A 23821-nucleotide genomic window follows, 5' to 3' on the forward strand; every position below is an offset into this window, starting at 1 on the left:
TAATCAGTATTATTCTGTACAGTGTTACCCGCTGAGATGCGGACGTGATTTGTAATATACTCTGGAAAGTTTAACGTATTGGATATTTTTGATACCGCTGTTAGGCGGATAGGATTTTCTTGACTTGTAGCACTAACAAGGAGTGCAGTAATATTATTATTATTGTCAAATAAACTTTGTATTTGTCTGCTGAAACGGACTTAAGTCAATTTGTGGTATATATGTTTGTCACGTGTCAAGAGTACTCCAGGAAGCACGAACCCAGCATTCCACGACATTCGCATTCTTCAACACTACACCATTTAACCTTTTACATTTTTGGTAGCCAGTATGTGTCCTTGACACGCACGGACTTCTGGGAGCACTCAGGAACTCAAGAAAACTGATAATTTTTCACCAGTAAGATCGCTATTCAAATTGTGAAGTCTGTCTGAAGATTTTTCTCCGAAGTAGGCCTACAAGTTAAGGTGACTATGATAGCATTTCAACTGATTTTATTCTACATTTACTATTTTAAACTGTAACAAGCCAATTAACACGTTACCACTCAAGCAAAACCAGTCACACGTATTCAAGTCCATTGTCATTGAACTAGCCTGAGCCTGCACTTTTTCACTGGTTGACCAGAACACACACTGACCTGAACACACACTGACCTCTACAGACGACTGGGATTGTTAGACACGGAAGTTATTGTTGCTATCCAGGCAGTAAATTCAAGCAACTGAACAGTTCTTCTACAACCATATTTGTTAAATAATTTACTTTGTCATTGACCAATTGGGACTTCACATCTGTACAGCAAGGTCAATGCTTCACTTTACATTTTTTGCTGATATCTTAAGATCCAGTATTAACATCACCATCTACAACCTTGTACATCTGCGTGGATGAAACAGAAGACAGCAGAGACAACCCCGGAGGTACTATAGCTGGAACTGATGTGCCTGTACATGTCAACTCGACCCAGAATCTGACGTCATTCAAGTCTCCAATCATCGAGGTGTACGTCGATTTAGACTCACCTATATATAAATTTGTTCACTGTCCCCATACGGTAGCTAATTGTGGTGCATATAAATTCAAGCAAATAATACCACTATTGTATTAAGCTTTCTATTTAAGCTGTTTCTACCTGACACATTGTCATTACAGGATATCGTGGACTATACAAGCTAGTCATCTACAATTGGATTATTTTGTAACCGCTCAAGTATTTTGGATTATTTTTCTCTATCCCCTTGGAGTATCACTGTATTTTACCTGATGGATTACTATATCGGCGCGCACTGAACTAATTGGATTATTATATACCTGTCATCTCTCTGGATTATTTTGGTACTTCCTACATCGTCGCGCTTTATGGCTTACTGATTGGATTACTTGCATACCTAGTGGATTATTATATCTTATTTCATAATTGTGCTTCATATAAAGTGGATTACCTATTGTATTACTATTGGATTACCTCTTGGATTACTATTGGACTACTATGTTGTATGTGAGAGATCGACATTTAGAGGATTGAACTTAGCTACACCTCGGCACGACAGAATGAGGCTGTAAGTCACTACTAAGTATTTATCATTATATATTAAATTAAATTGAGCATTTATTTGGTCGGCGGAAGTTATAATCTTGAGAAACATTTGAAGTAACTATTTATATTGATTAATTGCTGATTAATAGATGAAGCACATTGAATTCTTTTTATATGTATAATTGTTTTGAAGGGCGGTCGGCGTGGGTCTGTCTTATGTTTTGAGACTGAAGCGGCACAATTTATTTGTCCCGTTCCATTTCACTTCATCTGATAGGAATCTTTAGGGATTTTCTTTTTGTTCTCCTAGTCCTAATAAGGTCCGAGTAGACTAGCCTTGTTCGGTAGGGACTTCTAGATCACTTAGACATTTTTTTGTTTAGCCGTATAGTTTTGTTTGAATAATCGTAGTGTAATTTCTCTTCGTTTTCATACTGTTTGTTTGTATAAGTCTTGTAATGACATATTGGTGATTCTCTTGTCATATTCTTCTATTTATTAATTTCTTTTATAGCAGACTGTATTGTTATACATATTGGTTTCGCGTACATCTCTTAGTCACTTAGTCTTTATTTTTCTGTCTTACTTTCATTAATTTCTCTTTTATTTTATTTTTCACTGCACATAGAACATGTTACAAAGATAGATTTGAACTAATACTATTGTGTACATATATACTATCACTTGATTCGAGCTTTATGTTTTTAAGCTCTTGTACTTATTTCGTATTGATACACTTCTCATACTATGATCACATTTTGTGTTGATGCATTTTGACACAACACTTATTACTATTGACTAATTTGTACATTGCATTTGGCACACATTGACTAAAAAGTTTATTTTATTTTGATATATTTCTCGTACTCTGATTATTTTGTGGAAACATTTTTGGCACAGCATTTTCACTATTGATTATTTAGTGCACTGTATTGGGCACACATTGATTACAAGATAGATACATTTATTAGCTACTAATTACTAAGTTGACACACAATGACCGTTAAGTTGATACATTTATCTTTTGGCTATCTATTATATCGATTACAAAGTTGACATTTTTATCACTCTTCTTGTGAGACATTATTATTTGTCTATTGATAATTGAAAAACTAAGCATTTACCACAGAGTTTATTACTATACACATATTTAAATCCTACTTAATATCTATATCCATACCAATCAATAATGTCTACCTATGATAAAATCTTGGAGTTGGTTAGAAAATGGAATTGAAGGGTGAGAAGAAAAGAGAATTAGAAAAAGTGGAAGAAAAGGAGAAAGCCGAACCCTGGTGGGTGTCACCCGTGCGGCCCGCACCCCTCTAACCGTGTCATGTTCCAATGTCTGTTAAACTATAATAGATTAGGTAGATCAATAACTTATGTCTGCTAACCATTCTCTGCTTTCATTCTAACATAACGAATTGAAAAAATAAATTGGAAGAACTCTTGCCGTCCCTGGATGGACCGTTGGGGGTTACAAACATTATTTGCTGACCATGTCTCTCCATTCCCTGATGCCTTCCTATGACACGATGTCTTCATAGGACATGATGTCTTCCTATGCCATGATGTCTTCCTATGACATGATGTCTTCCTATGACATGATGTCTTCCTATGCCATGATGTCTTCCTATGACATGATGTCTTCCTTTGCCATGATGTCTTCCTATGCCATGATGTCTTCCTATGCCATGATGTCTTCCTATGCCATGATGTCTTCCTATGACATGATGTCTTCCTATGCCATGATGTCTTCCTATGCCATGATGTCTTCCTATGACATGATGCCTTTCCTATGACATGATGTCTTCCTATGACATGATGTCTTTCCTATGACATGATGCCTTTCCTATGACATGATGCCTTCCTATGCCATGATGCCTTTCCTATCGCTTTTTTTTTGTCTGTATCTCCTTCGTTTTCCTGGACCTGTTCCCTGTAGGAAATCTTTGCCAGCCCTGTGTAGCTTACAATCTATTAAAAGCCTAATTCCTTATTATATTCAGTATGAGTTTAAAGATATTTGAATGGTACACATCTGTTCAGCACACACACACCTACACACACACACACACACAAACACACAGGTAAAACGAACTAAAACTGAATCCTAAAGGTGTTTGTTTGTACATAATCCGAAGAGTTTATTAACCGTAAATAGAGAAGAAATACAAGAAAAATAGTAAGAAAACTTACCAATAACAAAGCACCACGCTCAATCGTCCAAGGAATCTCTTGTCTCTACTGCCTGAATCAGACTGGAAAACCAAAGGCTTAGCAGACTTTATGTCATTGATTAACATGCATGATTAGATCTACATTCAGTTTCCAACACTTCTCCACTGGCCAAGCTTTAGAACACAAGACACTGGCCTAGCTTTAGAACACAAGACACTGGCCAAGCTTTAGAACACAAGACACTGGCCTAGCTTTAGAACACAAGACACTGGCCTAGCTTTAGAACACAAGACACTGGCCTAGCTTTAGAACACAAGACACTGGCCAAGCTTTAGAACACAAGACACTGGCCTAGCTTTAGAACACAAGACACTGGCCTAGCTTTAGAACACAAGACACTGGCCAAGCTTTAGAACACAAGACACTGGCCTAGCTTTAGAACACAAGACACTGGCCTAGCTTTAGAACACAAGACACTGGCCTAGCTTTAGAACACAAGACACTGGCCTAGCTTTAGAACACAAGACACTGGCCTAGCTTTAGAACACAAGACACTGGCCAAGCTTTAGAACACAAGACACTGGCCGGTCTGGGACAATGCAAAAAGATGGTTGCCTGGTCGTGGGGTATCTGTGCTGGACTGTCGTTTGGTCGTCTCGATGGTCCCAAGTTAATACACTGACCGCTGCCCCCACCCCGCCGTGCTGAGGGAGGTTTGGATTAGGAAGTAGATTAACTCCCAAGGGAACATCCGAAACATGTCAAACATTTTACAAGCATTTCTAAATAATTAGACATTATTTACTAACATCCTATGAAACTAGTTATCTAAATAACAAATAAATTTCCCAGTAAAAGTGGATAGAACCCAATTAATAAAAGATGTGAACCAAATAATAGGGCTTACCTTATAAGTTATAAAACGCTTGAGCAGGCAACCAATATATTAAAACTACACAATGTTTACTTTTGAAGACTACACTTTTAGGAGTCCTCCGTATCAGAGGTCAAAGTAAGTTACACTAAATTATAATAAATAAAAAAACAAGCAAGATAAAGAAAAAATACCAAAGCTTATAGTGAGTAAAGGGAGTGGACCGATTTATTGCAAGCTTTATTCCCCCCCCCCTTTCTCTACATAACAAAATTAATTAATTATCACTAATTGATTAACTATTTGGTTAAATTTTCTGATTGATTCATGTGTTGTCATCGACAATGTGCAAACTTGATCCAAGAATTGGAAGTGGGAGAAAAAACGTGTCCAAGAATCCAGACAGAGAGTGAGGTGATATACGCTTTGTAATAAGTATGAACATACAAACACCAAAAGACTTCTACACCCAAGAAGGCAGGTTCAATGCAACAGATTTAAAGTTCTAATTCTGTAAGTTTCCTTCGTCCCAAGTCCTAGAGGTGCTGAGCACCAAGACATCCATTGGCTGGTACAACGTGTGCTAGGAATCAAGAAAAGCTTGCGCATGGCAGGCATCAACAGACATTAGGTCGCTACACAAGAAAAAAAAAAGGGGGGGGGGAGGGAAATGCAATGAGAACTAATCATATCCGGACATAACTGGTAGAAGATTGAGCTCTGTCTTAATGATTTCCCCAAGGCAGTGTGTTTTACTAAAATTAAATAAAAAAAAAAACTACATGGAAAAAATGATAAAAATGTAAATGTAAAATCAATAGAGGACCTGAGGACAGATAAAAGATTTATCTTATCTTCTTATATAATACAGACGTTACTTCAAAAAAGAAGATGGTTTATATCCTACGCGTCATGAATCTTGTTATGCACGTTAACCAATGACCTAAATTCTGCCAAGTCACTGGTTTTCCTTATCTTATCTTATATAATACAGACGTTACTTCAAAAAAGAAGATGATTACGTCCTACGCGTCATGCATTTAGTCATGCATATTAACCAATGACTTAAATTCTGCCAAGTCACTGGTTTTCCTGGCTAGCTCAGGCAACCCATTCCATGCTCTAATAGCACTAGGGAAGAAGGAGTATTTGTACAAATTTATCCTAGCATATGGGACGAGGAATGTGCCTTTATCTTTGTGTCTTTCAGAGTATTTTATTAAATTTTGTTTTTGTATTTGAAGATTATGGTTCAGTGTTTTATGTATGAAAGCTACTTTACTTTTGAGCCTTCTGTCCTAAAGGCTTTCTAAATTTAGTGATTTTACTAAAGGTGTTACTCTAGTCAAATGTGAATATTCGTTTGTTATGAATCTCACTGCTCTATTTTGTGTCTGTTCTAGTTTCTTAATGTTTTCTTGAGTTGAGGGGTCCCAAACGGAGGATGCATATTCTATTATTGGCCTAACCAAGGTTAAATAACATTTTAGTTTTATGTTCTTATTTGATTTATAGAAATTTCTTTTAATAAATCCTAATGCTTTGTTTGATTTTTTTGTAGTTTCATCAATATGTGGATTCCATGACAGTTTTTCATTTATTATAACACCTAGGTATTTTGCGTTTTTAGTCTGTGTTACTGGTTTGCCATGAATAAGATAAGTGGAATTAATTTGTTTTAGTTTTTTTGTTACTCTTAACAACTGACATTTTTCTGGGTGGAAAGACATGCTCCAATTTGATTCCCATTTCTGTAATTCATCTAATTCTCTTTGTAAAATATCTGTGTCTTGTGTTGTTTTTATTGTTCTATATATTATGCAATCGTCTGCGAATAATCTGACTTTTGTTCCTGAAGTAATGCAATTTGGTAAATCATTTATGTAAATTAAAAATAGTAGTGGACCCAAGACTGTTCCTTGAGGTACACCTGAGTTTATTGTTATCGCCAGTTATCGGTGTTGATTTAGAGCCATTTATTATTACAGTTTGTTCTCTCCCTATCAGAAAATCTTTAATCCACTGATGCAGTGGACCATTAATGCCGAAATATTTTAATTTTTTAAGCAAACTATGGTGTTAAACTTTGTCAAAAGCCTTAGAAAAATCTAGTAAGATAGCATCTATTTGTTCCAGGCTTAGGCAACCCATTCCATGCTCCAATTGCACTAGGGAAGAAGGAGTATTTGTACAAATTTGTCCTAGCATATGGGATGAGGAATGTGCCTTTATCTTTGTGTCTTTCAAAGTATTTTACTCTATTTTGCTACTTTTTTTTTGAGTCTTCTCTCCTGAAGGTTTTCTAAATTTAGTGATTTTAGTAAAGGTGTTACTCTAGTCAAACAATTCGTTTGTTATGAATCTCACTGCTCTATTTTGTGTCTGTTCCAGTTTCTTAATGTTTTCTTGAGTTGAGGGGTCCCACACAGAGGTTGCATATTCTATTATTGGCCTAACCAAGCTTAAATAACATTTTAGTTTTATGTTCTTATCTGTTTTATAGAATTTTCTTTTAATAAACCCCAATGCTTTGTTTGATTTAGAACACAAATATAGGACCTACAGGACGAATAGATACCTGAAACTTCAGGGCTTATAGTAAAAATAGTGGACCTCTATTACACAAATATATATATATATATATATTTATTTATTTATTTATTTATTTATAACAGATACAATTTTATAAAAACAATATTATAACAAGAAAAAAATTATAAATACTTTTTTTTGTTTAAAGACAATACCTTCGTTATGCAACTTATTGAGCAATTGTTTTTCTCTTAAAAATTAATGAATGCTAGAACATTTTTTAAAACCCACCCCCTTCTCCACGAGGAAGAATCCTGGTTAAGCGAATGTTTAGATCTAGTAGGCCCACACCTTTTAATATTTCAATGATAAGCATTGAGATCTAGACTTAGAAGACAATGCGCACAATTTTCCTGAACGTTAATTTATTAAACTTGTGAATCAATAAAGTTTTACATTCGGAACTTCCTGAACGCTAAAGTCCTTTCAAAACCGATGTAGGATCTAGACCTAGATTTAGTCTCTAGCCAAATGTACATTTATTTATTTTTACTTTGAAAAATTTTAAGGTCAAGCGCCATGAAGGAGTGACTTGAATAGAGGTATTTGTAAAAAAAAAATACATAGAATCACATCTTCATCAGTAAAAAATTCACAGATTAACAAAAAAGTATACGAACGCTCTTAACGCATTATAACCGATATTTGATACAATACGCAAAAATAAACAAGCAAAATAAAAAAAAACAGCTTTTTAAAAAACAAAGCAAAAATAAAACAAAGTGTATCAATTGGTTTGGATCAGTCGTGTTATTAAGATTTTCATTAAATTAAATTAAAATGCACAAAAAAAGTTAACCCAGAGATCAAGATTCTTTAAGGGGAGTAATTCAACTTATATTATCACATCTGTCAAGTACGATTTGTTCAAGATACCACACAAAATAATTAACAATAGTTCATTTACTAATAGGTTAATTTAAAAATAATTGATTCTTGTGTTGTCAGGTAAAAGAAATAATTGTGCAAAATATCAGCTCAATCCAAGAATGGGTGTGGGAGAAATAACTTGTACAAACTTTTAACCATAAAAACAAATAAAGAGAGCTGATATAAGCTTTGTAAAAAGATTTTTAAAGAAATACAACATCATCTTTACATTAGATAAATAGCCATGCGCAAAGTACTTCTTTATCCTCAAACACTATAGGCACGATTGTCTTATAAATTTTTGGCAGATTTGATATTATTAAAAGCAGGCCTAGCTTTACATTCATTTCAATCAAATAACAAGCCCACCAAATGAAATCGTCGTGCATCAGAAATCAAACAGTATAGAATACGCTCTTAGATTCTTCAAACATCTTGTCACTAGGACACATTTTATAATTTATCATAATGAAGCATACAGTGAACATTTTCTGTAGATCTGGAGAGTTGACCGAGTGAAAGGGAAAGGGTTATCACCCTTACTCTAGCTCGCTTTCAATAAAAAAACAACCCCAAACAAACAGAACGAATCAATGGTCTTTGTTCGTCCTCCCCCCCCTCGCCCCTCCTTTACATTTCCAGAAAGTACAATATGAACCAAAAGAAAAACTCCATTTTCATTTCTGTCCAGCAGCAGCACAGAGACCGAGGTCAAAGCCTATCGTAAAATATTGATACCATCCCTGTCTTGTATAGACGCCCGAGTTTTACAATCTCACTGACTCACAGTGTCCGGACCACTATGCCGGGCTACTTCGACAATGAAGAGTCCAAGAAAAGGCGAGAAACTTTGGCAATGTTGGTAAGTTCTCTATGAACGAAATAGCAAACAAAACAACACTTTCCAATGTAAACAGGAGTGCCTTGCAGTTGTAGTTATACCACGGAACTGACTACTTAATGAATAAAACCCAACTAATGTAAGCAGAACTTCTGTAGCAACATCACTACATTTTAGAAAACTTAAATACAAGATCAAATTTAAGACAGAAAAATATTCAATTTAATAATAAAAAAAATTTACTGAATCTTCAGGACTAGGAATGGAAAAGAACTGCCTGCTATTTGATGATTCACAAGATCATCGTACAGAAGTTTTACATTAGCTGCAGCCAACCAAACTTCTGTCTGTTTCAATGCTTGAGTATTATCAAATGACATTACTTAAATTAAAAAGACGATAATTTAGTAAATAATAATAATAATAATAATAATAATAACACCTGGCTTTGACACATAATTTGATTAATAAGAATACTCCCCTTTATGTACAAATACAGCATGTGGTTGTCGAGTGAACCGATCACTTATTTTACTGGCACCTATTCTGACTGACGAAACGGTGGATTTTTATTGTCACGACCTGCTGTTTATTAACAAAAACGAAAAAAAAACTAAAAAAAAACGCTACAATCATTGACATCACCGTACAACTATCGCATAATATAAGGAAAACTGAGTTGGAAAAACAAAGAAAATATGAGAACCTAAACTTGGAGATTATGTGGTTATGGAAGTTGTCTAGAGTAAAAATATATCCTGTTGTTATGTCAACGGAGGGGATACTGACAACTGACCTCACAGATACCTTCGAGGCCCTAACATCCCTAAGACGATTCTCGTTACCTGTCATAGGGCTGAACTGCTGCAGACCTGCCACATCACCAGACAATTCCTTATTGGACACTGTCGAAGGGACTACACTGAATTTTGTTTCTCTCTAACTAAGCTTGACCCTGGCAGTGCCAGAAAATTAGTATTAGTTCGTTTTTCGCATAATAATAATAATAATAATAATAATAATAATATTAATAATACTACTAATAATAACTGACTTCGCCGTACCACTATCTCATAATATAAGAAAAACAGAGCTGGGAAAACAACGAAAATATGGAAACGTAGGCTTGGAGATTAAGCGTTTATGGAAGTTATCGAAAACAACAATATACCCCATTATTATATCAACCGAGGGGATATTAACAACTGCCACTTCATCAGAAAATTCCTCGGTGGAAACTGATAAAGGGACTACGATGAATTTTGTTTTCCTTTAACGAAACTCGACCCTGGCAGCGCCAGAGAATGAATACTCGTTCTTTTATAATAATAACCCTGATTTGCTGCTCATCGATAAAAAAGAAAAAGCTGCTACCATTATTGACATCGCCGTATCACTATCTCATAATTTAAGAAAAACTGAGCTGGGAAAACAACGAAAATATGGGAACCTTGGCTTGGAGATTAAGCGTTTATGGAAATTATCTAAAACAACAATATACCCCATTCTTATATCAACCGAGGGGATAAAAATAACTGACCTCATAGATACATTTAAGGCCCTTGGCATTCCTAGGAACATTCTTGTTGCCTGTCAGTGGGCGGTACTTCTGCAGACCTGCCACATCACCAGAAAATTCCTCGGTAGAAACTGATAAAGGGACTACGATGAATTTTGTTTCCCTTTAACGAAACTCGACCCTGGCAGCGCCACAGAATGAATACTCGTTCTTTTATAATAATAATAATAATAATACTGCCTTCCAGGGTCGCCATAACAAAGTAGCGAAATGAGTACATCATCAACAAAACTTTCTTTGCAGTTAGTTTATTCACAGTTCATCGTGTATTATTTCAAGATTAAATTACTATTTTAAGCCTTTACTGCAGACATTGGGGTTTGTTTGTCAACATTGTTCACCTGCGTACTTTCCAAACTCTCACATTAAAGAGTGAATGACATTTTCTCTACTGGACCTACCATCAATCCAAACTTTTCCCAAATCTTATTTCTCCCCCCTCCCTCTTTTATAAATTCAAGGCCACACCTTCATTTCGTCCAGTCTTGGTATGTGGACGTCGCAATAAATCTAATTATTCCATTAATTGCCCCGGACCGATACAATTCGTTTCTGTTTGGTGATTGAAAGCCTTACTTCATTGGCTATATAGGTCAGGGAGAACAATTATCGAAGGGAAAGCACTCCGTCGCATGTAATGATTAAAAAAAAAAGCAGTCGAAGATTTGCCAAGACCACAACGTTACTCGTAGTCTACTAGATCTGGGTTTTTTTCCTCCTAAAAAAAGTACTATGCAGCAGAGGCGGCCTTAGCAGTAGCAAGGCCCTGGGCGAGTGTCATAATAGTGCCTCGAATATTTGCACGATGGGCTGACGATGTCGAAAGATTCTCTTTATCGCGGGGCCTGGGGCGGTTGCACCACTTGCCACCTCCCAAGGCCGCATCGGTATATAATGCGGTCTCAAAAGATTAAGCTTAGTTGAGTATTAACCATAAAATATGCTGAACCTTCAATACTTCACAGAAAAGTTAAACATTTTATATATTAATAGTTATTACCAGGTTATACTAACTAGCTACTGTAAAAAAAAAGCAAAATTGTCCATATTACAAGGTACTTAGGGCTCGATATGACGTTCCTGCAGGGAATAAGTTCACACTGACTCCGATAAACATGAAGTTTGTTTCATCTTGACCTCATCTACTTCTAGTCCTAATGTGAGTGTTTATCTCATCATTGCTTCAGTTACATCTAGTGTTAAACACTTAGATAGTCGTATCAAGAGCCCTTCTTCATGTACATCTCGTCATTAAACAATTAGATTATGTTATCATTAGGTCTTCTTTTATCTACATCTCGTCAATAAACACTTAGATTATTTTATCATTAGGTCTTCTTTTATCTACATCTAGTCTATAAACACTTAAATTATCGCATAATTCTTTATCAATTAGTCTTTAAACACTAACATTATCTCATCATTTCTTTATCCACATTTATTCTTTAAATACTAAAATTATCTCATTTTTCCTTTATCAACAATTGGGTCTTTAAGCACTAAAATTATCTTATTATTTCTGTATCAATAATTAGTCTTGAAACACTCAAATGAACTCATTTCTAGTCAACAAAATTTAGATTATCTCTAGCGAGGCCTTCTTGATCTATATCACGCCTATAAACACTAAGATGATCTCGTTTCTTCAGCCACATCTAGTCTATAAACACTATCACACCAACAACCATCTCTGTTAGCCCAGGATATTTATTACATGTTCAAATCTACTCCGAGTTTTTGAAACTAGCTTCCGAATGTTCTCCCTTTACTTCCTCCAGTCACTTAGAGGCTGAGATAATGGCCAGTGCGAGCTAAGCGCGTGTTCAGTTATCTCCACCCCCCACCCCACCTTTCCTGTCCACTATTGTGGCGCTGGCTACTGCCGCCTTTCAACTCCCTTTTTTCTTCTTCTTCTCCTTTTAATCTTTTCTTATACTCTGACCAATTCGTAAAACCTACGACTAGCGGAAAATTATTTCCAGAATATCTGATTTAAACAAAAAAAGTTTAACAATTCTCGTAGGAATAAACATAATTTATATGTAACATACTGTGTTTGTCACACCAAAAGTAATTAGTTTTCACCTCGACGTCATGATTTCATGAAGGATTATAACGTTAGTAGGTCTACTGGAACTCTGTGACTATTGAAGTAACTTGCAGTATGTCTAGAATCTAGTTAATCGAAATCCCTGCACCGTGTCATCGGTTATGGTCTCATGGAAGCATTGTTTTTTTTTTTTAAAGTTTGATCGCTTCTTGTAAGTTGTTGTTGACCAATGAGTTGTGCTTTTAAGTTCACACTTGTTCCTAAGTCGTTGTTTATTATTTAAGGTAGAGCCAGGTTTTTTTGGAACATGCCTCGGATGTTTATTTAAGGTAAGCTCACGTCATTTCATTTTTTTTTTTCTTCTAATGACTTTGGTAACAAGAAGCAGAAGTTTTAATATTTGAACTTTATATTTGCTGATTTGAATTGAATTGTAATTTATTTATAGTTTAAAAAGGTTTCGTCTGTGTTTACGGAGATACTCTTTGGAATAGTAAAGGGCACGACGTGGCATAGAGTGAGCCGATATGCAAAATAACCCTAACCATAATAATAACCATAATCTTTTTAGAGGCGTGGAGGCATAATGATGAATAGCTTGGGCACCAGTTAAAAGAGGTGTCGTTTTCGAATCCCGCCGAAGTCGGAAATTAGAATTTCGGGAGTTTTAGGGAGCCCTTGAGTCCAGCCAACTCTAAAGGGTACCTGTCATTAGTTGTGAAAAAGTAAAGGAGGTTGTGCCGACCACATGACATCCTCGTTAACTGTGAGCCATAGAAACAGGTGACCTTTAGATCATTTTTCTCAAATATCGCAAGGACTGAAAGGTTAAAACTTTCTTTTATTTAAATCCTTTTCACCATCTTTCTTTCTCTCTCTCTGTCTGTGATACTTTTACCTTTATCTTTACCTATCACTTAGTCCGTTGGACCGTTGGGGCACCAAGCAAGACTCGTCGACCGTCTTTCTACATTCCTCCCTGTCTTTTGCCTTGTTTAGAACCTCTTTCAATGGCAGGCCCGTCCATTCTTTTATGTTGTCCTCGGACGCTTTCTCTGTCTGCCTCTTCTTTTTCCTGGTACTGTTCCCTGAAGGAAGATCTTTGCGATCCTTTGCGATCCCCGAAGATCTTGTAATATGGCCATAGATTTTAAACTTGCGTTTTTTTTTTACTATAGTTAGCAGGTCATCATGGGGTCAGATCGCTGCTGATGCTAAAACCCTGTCTCTAATCTCTTGGTTTGTGATGTGGTCTTTGAATGTGATACTTAGGATCCTTCTGTAGCATAAGATGAGATGTTGTGATACTTAGGATCCTTCTGTAGCATAAGATATGTTGTGATACTTAGGATCCTTCTGTAGCATAAGATGAGATGCTGTGATACTAATAAAACCAAAATGACTTTAAAATATAGACTGTATCAATTCCCAATGGTACAACTTAATTGAGAAGATGCCGACATTTCAAAATGTCCTGAAGCTCAATCATACCGAGATAAATTGACATATGCTAGAGCAAGTCCCTTGAGAACTTTGTAATTCAAAAGCAAGACCAGTAGACAGACTGTTGCAGACACTTTCAGTCCCATCCAGTTCTGACACATTTTACGTTTTTTTTTATTCATGAGAGACAAATATAAACTACTACAACGCACGCAACATAACGATATATATTTAGATTTCCAGAAAGGTGACATTGAACTGAAGACTGGACAACAGAAGGGTGACACTGGACTTAAGACTGGACAACAGAAGGGTGACACTGGACTTAAGACTGGACAACAGAAGGGTGACACTGGACTTAAGACTGGACAACAGAAGGTGACACTGGACATAAGACTGGACAACAGAAGGGTGACACTGGACTTAAGACTGGACAACAGAAGGGTGACACTGAACTGAAGACTGGACAACAGAAGGGTGACACTGGACTTAAGACTGGACAACAGAAGGGTGACACTGGACTTAAGACTGGACAACAGAAGGGTGACACTGGACTGGACAAGAGACTCAAAGTAGATTTAATAAGGACAACACTCTCGGAACAGCGAAAGCTAAAGCTTTGAACTGAAACAAGCGCTAGCTGTTGGATGTTGAGAGTACAAGTATCGGCCTCAACTCTCATGTTGTTCTATAATTTAGATTCAATGTGACGTAGAGTACTGGAATACTGACAAGATTAAATACTGAAATGGCAGTGAATAAAAGTGTCAGATATTTTTTTTTCGAATAGATTTAATGATTTTTAATAGTTTCTTTTTTTCAGAATTTACTAATGCAGAACAAACATAAAAAGAATTATTTGGTGGCGTTAAAAACATCATTGAAAAACGGACAGATTTAAGTAGTAAAATCTGAACATCTTGTCCCATTTAGTCGATAATTTCACCGTAGATTTTTGTAAACTATTATAGCAATGAGTCTCTTAACAAATGTTATGTTTGTTTTTTTGTAAAATGTAATATATTTTTTGGAAGTTCCTTCACAGCTGACAATAATTTACTTCCTTGTCCAAACCTCCCGCAGGACGATGAGGGATGGCAGCGGAAAGGGTATGAACCGGGGACCATCTGTAAGTCAGAACGACAGTCCAGCGCGCATACCGCACGAACAGGCAGCCATCAATAATATCCTAATAAAATTTAACAATTTCACCGGTTACAAAATCCTGTTTTAAGAGTCAAGAGGAACACAGTAGCCTATTTTACTTGTATTTCATGAGTGATTTAAATCTCTGGTCACACCCGGCGCAGACATAGACTATTTGATGTCTGCCGGTGGTCGGCTATATAACTCTTTTCGCCGTCTGCACCTGTTATCGGTTGTAAGATTTCCATTGGTTATAAAAAAAAATATGCGTCTCGTGCCTTTGCAAAAGATCTCCAGCATTCTCATTGGACATTCAAAAAAATGGCAATAAATTAATAATTTACTTAATACATAAATGCACATTAAGTATTTTTCTTTTAATAGCTTTAAGACGAGTCCTGGCATGGAGACGTAAAGCCCAGAATAGATCAGAATGGAGAAGTGTGCTATAGCAGGCCAGGGCCCTCCATGGGTTAGATCAGAATGGAGAAGTGTGCTATAGAAGGCCAGGGCACTCCATGAGATAGATCAGAATGGAGAAGTGTGCTATAGCAGGCCAGGGCCCTCCATGGGATGTAGAGCCACTGGAATGAATGGATGTATAGTTTTCAATCTCATCTCATCATCTGTCCTTTGACTTCCGTCGTAAGGGTGCTGTGACAGTTCGTAGGGCTGCTGTGACAGTTCGTAAGGGTGCTGTGACAGTTCGTAAGGGTGCTGTGACAGTTTGTAAGGGTGCTGTGACAGTTTGTAAGGGTGCTGTGACAGTTCGTCGTTGGGGGTGCTGTGACAGTTCGTCGTTGGGGGTGCTGTGACAGTTCGTAAGGGTGCTGTGACAGTTCGTAAGGGTGCTGTGACAGATCGTAAGGGTACTGTGACAGTTCGTCGTTGGGGGTGCTGTGACAGTTCGTCGTTGGGGGTGCTGTGACAGTTCGTAAGGGTGCTGTGACAGTTCGTAAGGGTGCTGTGACAGATCGTAAGGGTGCTGTGACAGTTCGTCGTTGGGGTGCTGTGACAGTTCGTAAGGGTGCTGTGACAGTTCGTCGTTGGGGTGCTGTGACAGTTCGTAAGGGTGCTGTGACAGTTCGTAAGGGTGCTGTGACAGTTCGTAAGGGTGCTGTGACAGTTTGTAAGGGTGCTGTGACAGATCGTAAGGGTGCTGTGACAGTTCGTCGTTGGGGTGCTGTGACAGTTCGTAGGGGTGCTGTTACAGTTCGTAGGGGTGCTGTTACAGTTCGTAAGGGTGCTGTGACAGTTCGTAGTAGGGGGTGAAGTGACAGTTTGCATAACTATATTCAGTGCTTCAAAAAAAGATAGGTGCCGGTACACAGTGATTATGTGCCGGTACTCAGCAGTTGATTGCCTAACTTTTAACTACAAAAAAATCAATAATATACGTTAAAATACAAGAAATGTAATAATTTTTTCAAAAAGGTGCCGGTACGCCGTACCAGTGCGTACCGTCACAAAAAAGTCCTGACTATATCCCTCCACTTTCTAGGTCAGCAGTTTTTCTTAACAAGATATCAATAGAGAGTCCAGTCCATTCTTTTACTTTATCTAGCCAGCTTTTCAACATCAGTAGCAAAATCAGGGCAATAATAATGCGACTTTGGATTTATTTGTGATACTGTACTGGTTGCGTAAGGGAAGAACAACAAAAGAAACGAAAGCCCAAACACATTTACGTTATAGCAACAGATGTGTGTGTGTGTATTAAATGTTCTTCTATGAACTATCCATATGACAGTCCAGAGCGCATACCACACGACCAAGTAGCCATCTTACGAGCATAAAAACGTAGTCGAACAAGAGAATGTAATCAACGCAGAAAACAACAAACAAACCAGAAAATGTTTAAACACAAAACAAACCTATGGTTTAAAAGTTCACGTAGGCTAAATAGAGCATGTCTGATATGATATGGGATATTTCGTAGATATGGTTGTCTAAATAGAGATGCGGAGTTTAGGGGAGGGAGCACATGGGGCAGCTGTAAACACAACTGTTGTCATAGCAACCCAGCTCTTAAGCTGTAGGTTGTCAACATGAGTTTGTAAAATAAAATAATATATTCTGCTGTATACTTAAATAATATAATCTGCATTAAATAGGCCAACGCTTGTAAATGAATTCGGAAATTTCATAGAACATAATAACAAGTCCATTTATTGGAAGGCCAGTTGGGAATCATAATAACAATCTATCTTTGAGAATTGTTGAACTAAAGTAATTCTTCATTAGTTTGAGGTGCGGGAAGCTTCTTTCACCAGATTCCAAAACTTGGAATTCGGAAATCTCATAGAACATAATAACAAGTGCGTTTATTGGAAAATTGGGAATGCTTTCCAAGATGCTTTGTTTTTTTTTTTGACATTAAAGATTACAGTTTCTGACGATAAAAGGCACCGCCCAGCCCCCGCACCCTGCCTAAGCCGGCCCTGCTTATTAGTAGAACTAGGAACTAGCAGTATTCCTATAGTTGAAACCTTTGCCACGCTTAGTGTTGACTATGTTGAGGTATATGTTACAGCCGCTAGAGATCAAAAGTCACGTGACCAGACATCCACTGACATGTCCAAAACACTAGTCAATAATACAAAGAGATCTATCTATTCAGTGGCGTTTTAACCTATTTTCCCTTTGCAACTTCATGTGTGACTAAAGAGGCCAATCCTTGATACACAGCTGCGGTCACAGGTTTGCCATCTGTAATCACCAGGCGCCGTAGCACTTTCGCCCTTCTTTCTGCTACTGATGTGCATGGCATCTGCAATCCGGGATCCTTCCTCTCCAGTGTCACTAATAAGACACTACAAATCAACTTAACTTTTCTTTCATATCTATTATCAATTCATATTTTTAATTACACCACAGTCGAGGCCAAGTGTCACTACTAAAAATGAACCCAATAAGCTAACCTAAAATGTTCGCGCCAAATCTAATATTCTCTTACCATAATTTATTTATTCAGCTAAAGAATTAATTTCATTTATCGGTGAGATTGAAATCCAATAAATACAAAGACATTCGATTATGATCAGATCCACTTATTTTCGCAACAGAAAATTTGTGAAAAAAAAGTTTTCAAAAGTACATTGAAGGGAAACAACAAAGTTAAAGAATTTGGCCAGACGTCAAGTATAAGAGAGTTAATAAGCACAACTTCAAAAGAGACTTCAAGTCAAGTTTCAGATTGTAAAAACGTATTGCTTTTAGTCCAACTAACTTCTATTGGTAATGAGTCCCCTGGGGGCGATATATTGATCCAGTGTGCGTTGTCTACTGTATCTACAGATCAGAGAAACATAAAAAGTCTTCAATGTCATCGAAAACTCTTTAACAAATTATACTTTCTGTAGGTACAGACAACGGTACAGTCATCATACACTACCGTTGACCTATTGCAGTACAATTTTTACTACATTTATCGTATTGTTGATTTGTTTATAGAATAAAAAATAGTCGTTACCATCCCATTGTATGTTCGCTTTACAATTTAAGAAAGCAAAAAAAAAAAAAAAAAAAAAACCCACAACAGAATAAGCTAAAGATAGGATACATTGATCTGGTAGATCATTATTTTGACCTAACATGTTAACTAACAAAAAAATAAAATTGGAAACTATTTATTGATTTAAAAAAAAATTTACTAGTGTCTTGTTTCTGAATCTTATGTAACTCACTCATCTCCCCTGTAGGCAGCACAGATACACTTTGTGACAGTTCAGATGTAGGATGTTGGCTTTGTGACAGTTCAGATGTAGGATGTTGGCTTTGTGACAGTTCAGATGTAGGATGTTGGCTTTGTGACAGTTCAGATGTAGGATGTTGGCTTTGTGACAGTTCAGATGTAGGATGTTGGCTTTGTGACAGTTCAGATGTAGGATGTTGGCTTTGTGACAGTTCAGATGTAGGATGTAGGCTTTGTGACAGTTCAGATGTAGGGTGTTGGCTTTGTGACAGTTCAGATGTAGGATGTTGGCTTTGTGACAGTTCAGATGTAGGATGTTGGCTTTGTGGCAGTCTAGATATAGCATATAGTCCAGTCCAGAGAACTGTATTCCTCTAAGACAGTAATGCCTGTGTACTGGTCAACTTTGGCTTACGAGACGGACTAGACAATGTTATTTAAAAACACGGATTGAAGGAGGACATTCTATGAAAAATTATAGAGATAAAACAAAATGGCACTTCTTTTTGTTACAAGTATAGTAGGCCTGAACAATGACTAGTAAATATAATTCTTAGGCCAACATAATTCTTAGGCCAACATAATTCTTAGGCCAACATAATTCTTAGGCCAACATAATTCTTAGGCCAACATAATTCCTAGGCCTGCAGACATAAAAGATGTTAACATAACATTTATAGCAACACATGCAGTTGGCATCAATGTAACCAGCGGGCACAAACGTCTATTGTTTCTAAATAGAATAGTAGTATAGTAATACCTCCCTTTCAGACATTGCTATCTATGGGGCAGATGATGTAAAAGTCAACTATTTCTTTGGCCAATGGTTAACGAGCACAACAACCAATCGCCTTTACTTTCCCCAATTTAGGGCAGGTACCCATTAGAGGTGAGGGGACTCAGGGGCACCCTAAAAATCACGAAATTCAAAATCCCAGTCTTCACCGAGATTGGAGCTGCCTTGATGAAAAAACAAAACAAAACAACAACTCCAGGTTCGGAAGCCAAGCGCTTAACCACTCGGCCTTCCCAAGAAGTTGGCCAACATAATTGACAGGCCAACGCTAGAAGATGGCCAACGTAGTAGTAATTTATTTTTCTGTTTAGCAGACCAGAGCGCGCTCTCTACGTGGTTATAAAAGAAATATGTCTCCAATCTTTGATCCTTACTTCCAAACGTCTTTTTAACTTTTACTTTACACAGTTCCAAGCCAATGCGTAAGTAATTAAGACTTATGGCAGGAATGTGGCAATGGATACCTATGGGATTAGAAACTAGTGCTCCTTTTAGACCTTGTGATCTTTAAGGCAGATGGTATAATAATGACCACATCTCAACGGGCATTGTTGTTGTTGTTTTTGTTGGATGAATACAAAAGTTGAAACTCAAACGTTTGTTCAAAAATAGGTCTCTTTTGTTTTGCGAGTCTCAATTGTACAGGAATGTACCCAAACATATTGACTGAATGATCTTGTCATTCAGTTTATTGCTGAAGACTTCCATTGATAACAGTAGAGTACAGTTCACTTTGGTTCAAAGCTGTTCATCTATTTTTAAATATTGTTGTCCACTGTCACAAAACAGATTAAGCGAGGAAAGAAAATAGAGAATAGATTTACGAGTGTTTCAAAACACATGCAGGAATCATGGGAATCACATTATGTTTGAACTTGATTACACTTCGCCTTTTATTCTGGGATGTATATGCGTGTTTCCAATGAGTAAAAGTAGGCGGGCGGTTTGATTGTGTAGGCTGAAGAGAGTCTAATAAAAGCACGAGATAATCTTATGTAATTTAAGTTAGTAACTAAAGGTTAAAGTTGAAGAAAGAACAACAAGCGCGAGACGGGTGACAGAAAGACACATAAGTAAAGAAGCAATTATGCATAAAACACTGAACCATAATTTTTAAATACAAAAACAGACACAAAATAGAGCAGTGAGATTCATAACAGATGATAATATCTACAAACAAAAGTAACACATTTAGTAAAATCACTAAATTTAGAAAGCCTTCAGGAGAGAAGACTCAAAAGTAAAGTAGCAATTATACATAAAACACCGAACCATAATCTTCAAATACAAAAACAAAACCTAGTAAAATATTCTGAAAAACACAAAGATAAAGGCAGATTCCTCGTTCCATTTGCTAGGACAAATTTGTACAAATACTCCTTCTTCCCTAGTGCTATTAGAGCATGGAATGAGTTGCCTGAGCTAGCCAGGAAAACTAGTGACCAGAATTTAAGTCATTGGTTAACATGCATGACTAGATGCATGACGCGTAGGCCGTAATCATCTTTTTTGAAGTAACGTCTGTATTTCATAAGAAAAGACGTTTTTTAGAGTGATATATTTTGTTTCAGTTGTTCGAGATAGTTTTTAACTTGGCTGTCTTTTGACATACAACTCTATTCAAGTTGAAAGCTCTGTGTGTTTATTAATAAAAGTCATATTCACTTATCTTTACAAAGAAGTTTGTTCAGTTGTATTTCTACTTTGAGAATATAATACTCTTACACTGGCTTAGTTATATCAACTGTTTAATAACAAGCCAACGATCAGCTATCAACACCTGTCTAGTCTAGACTTAGTCTATTTCTACTTTATTTCCTAACCTCGTGTGACTGCCGATAACATGTACTGTACTGGTCAAAGATGTTGACCAGATAAAAGAGTCGTAGACTTGCTGAACCTGTCCCACCCGTAAGAGTGAAACGACTTGCCACTCAGCTTCAATCGATGTGCTCTATAAGCAACTATTCAATATCGAAATGTCTTATTTGGATCAAACTGCAGTGGATAATAGATTACCTCATGATGTACCTGGCCGCTCGTTCGTAGCTTCGATTAAAATAGAACTTCATTTGATTGGAATGTTTATCTTTTTTTATGGTTTATTTATGACTTACCAAGTCACGTTTCTATAAATTCTACATAATGCCCAGCGTTATACTAAACCGTTAATGTCCTAACTAAACAGTTGAAATATTAATCCGTGTTTCTATGTGGCTGTGATGTTGGTTCTCTGGAGTATTGCATACAGTCATCGGGTCCTCCCAGTGCACAGAGATCAATTATTTGTGGACTGAATCTCTGACTGTTAAATCAAAGCCTATTTGTTTGTTTCATGACATGCTGGGACCCCCGTTAAATGTACTAGCTGTTGTTGGCTATACCGGATGTAAGACTAGAGTAGCGGCACTTGTCGATGAAGCAGAGGTGGCGCCTTGGGAGTGGAGGAACAGTGACGAGGTGGTACTTTTTTAAACATTGCTTTGCAACTTTCATGCTTGAGCCCGCTCAGAGCGCTATGGTCCAATCTGTTTTATGAACCAGTGAGGAAAGGGGGTATCTTGGGAGAAGGTGTCAGTTCTGCCTTTAGCCGATCAGCAAACACTTGTCTGCTTGAGTCGGGATTCGAACTTAATCCCCCTTTGTAGGTATCCAAGCGGTTTTAGTCACTCATCCACTTATCACTACCTGAAGGAATCCCGAGTTCGGAATTGAATTCATGTTTGTATTATTTGTTTCAACTGAGAGGCCAGTTTTATTTCTATTTTCATTACCACCCAAATCTCCATAGTTTTGTTACATAGAAAACTTTCTTGCCCTTTTCATCACTGCTATATATGCAAGTGCTACTTAAAATTTAAAGTATCTTTGGTTTAAAATACAAAACTTGGTTTCACTTTCAAACAAACCATTTTTTTTGGACCACATCTATGTCTGTCCAAGTTTTGTAATTTTTTTTTCCTGGAATCAACCAAGCCAGCACTATAATATAACCACACACACGCGTGCGCGCACTTCCGTAACAAAAGTCTTTTTTAAGACAAGTACATATTCAGAATGGCAAATGTCAAATTTCTAGGAAAATCGTTAGAGCCGTTTGCGAGATACATATCCATGTTCCAGGAAGATACAAATTGAATAGAGGTATTGTAATGAAGGTTCAATTTCCTATGCCTAGTGGATAAAATGCTTTATTTTTCCCCATTTTTTTTTTACTTTTGATTAGGAATGGTGTGTTTGAACTGTAGACGAATTATACTTTTAATAGATACCTTTTTCCCTTCAAAACCTAAAATCACGTGAGTAAGACTACAACAACTCTACAAGGCTTAGTTCTACTCCGTCTGGACCAAAGCTCAGTTCAAAAATGTCATTCTGAATATGTAGTCTTAAAAAGGACTTTTGTTATGGAAACGCGCGCACGCGTGTGTGTGGTTATATTGTAGTGCTGACCTGGTTGATTCCAGGATTTGATCAGATCTTGTTCGATCACGGCATAAAGTTGTAACGCTCCCCTAGCACGGGGAGTGCGTGGGTTGGTTTCGCCTAATCCTGTGGGACTTGGCGATAACTGACACATTCAGTCCTTTGGCAGGCAGGGATAATCCTTTAATTACAACTAGGGAAGCCGAGAGTTATTCTCCTTAGAATACTGTATTTCTATTGATGCTAGTAAAAAAAAAAACAGTATGTGATGAACACATAACATAATTTTATTATCTATAACTTTAATAATAGTAGATGTATTTATTTCAAAGTTTAGGAAATATTTAAGTTATCAGAACTTATAAACACAAATAGCAAACGGCGTTGATCAGTTTTATGGCCTATCAAATTGTAACAAATCTCAAAAACTCCTCCCAGAGTAACATAGCAAGAAAATTGAAATGTTACAAAAGACTTCTTTATTAATTATAATGTTCTCAAATTAAATTTTTCCTCATGGTATCGATGGGAATGATGGGAAGGGTATCAACTTTTTTTCGATCTCATTTTCTATAAATTTTCAAAGTCGATCATCACAACTTTCACTCGCGTCTATCACTTCACTTCATCGCCATCGACTTCATGACGTAACTTTGTAATCAGTCGTTTTGGTCGTAGGAACTACACTGACGTCAGCACGGTCCCTGACACGAACTATGTGTTGCATCCTTGACAGATTCGTGATTCAATCTTTCTAACAGATTCGTGATTCAATCTTTCTAACAG

General features: G+C 36.9%; 1 protein-coding gene across 1 annotated transcript in view; it reads left to right on the forward strand.

The window, feature by feature from the left end:
* Positions 1 to 11959: 11959 nt before the first annotated feature.
* Positions 11960 to 23821, forward strand: part of LOC106078282 (neuronal acetylcholine receptor subunit beta-4-like) — a 136185-nt gene continuing 124323 nt past the window's right edge. The window contains exon 1 of the mRNA XM_056035293.1: positions 11960 to 12859. The gene's annotated coding sequence lies outside the window, so the exon portion shown is untranslated. The remainder of the gene's footprint in view (positions 12860 to 23821) is intronic.

Source organism: Biomphalaria glabrata, chromosome 7 (assembly GCF_947242115.1).
Source record: "Biomphalaria glabrata chromosome 7, xgBioGlab47.1, whole genome shotgun sequence".
Classification (NCBI taxonomy): Eukaryota; Metazoa; Mollusca; class Gastropoda; family Planorbidae; genus Biomphalaria; species Biomphalaria glabrata.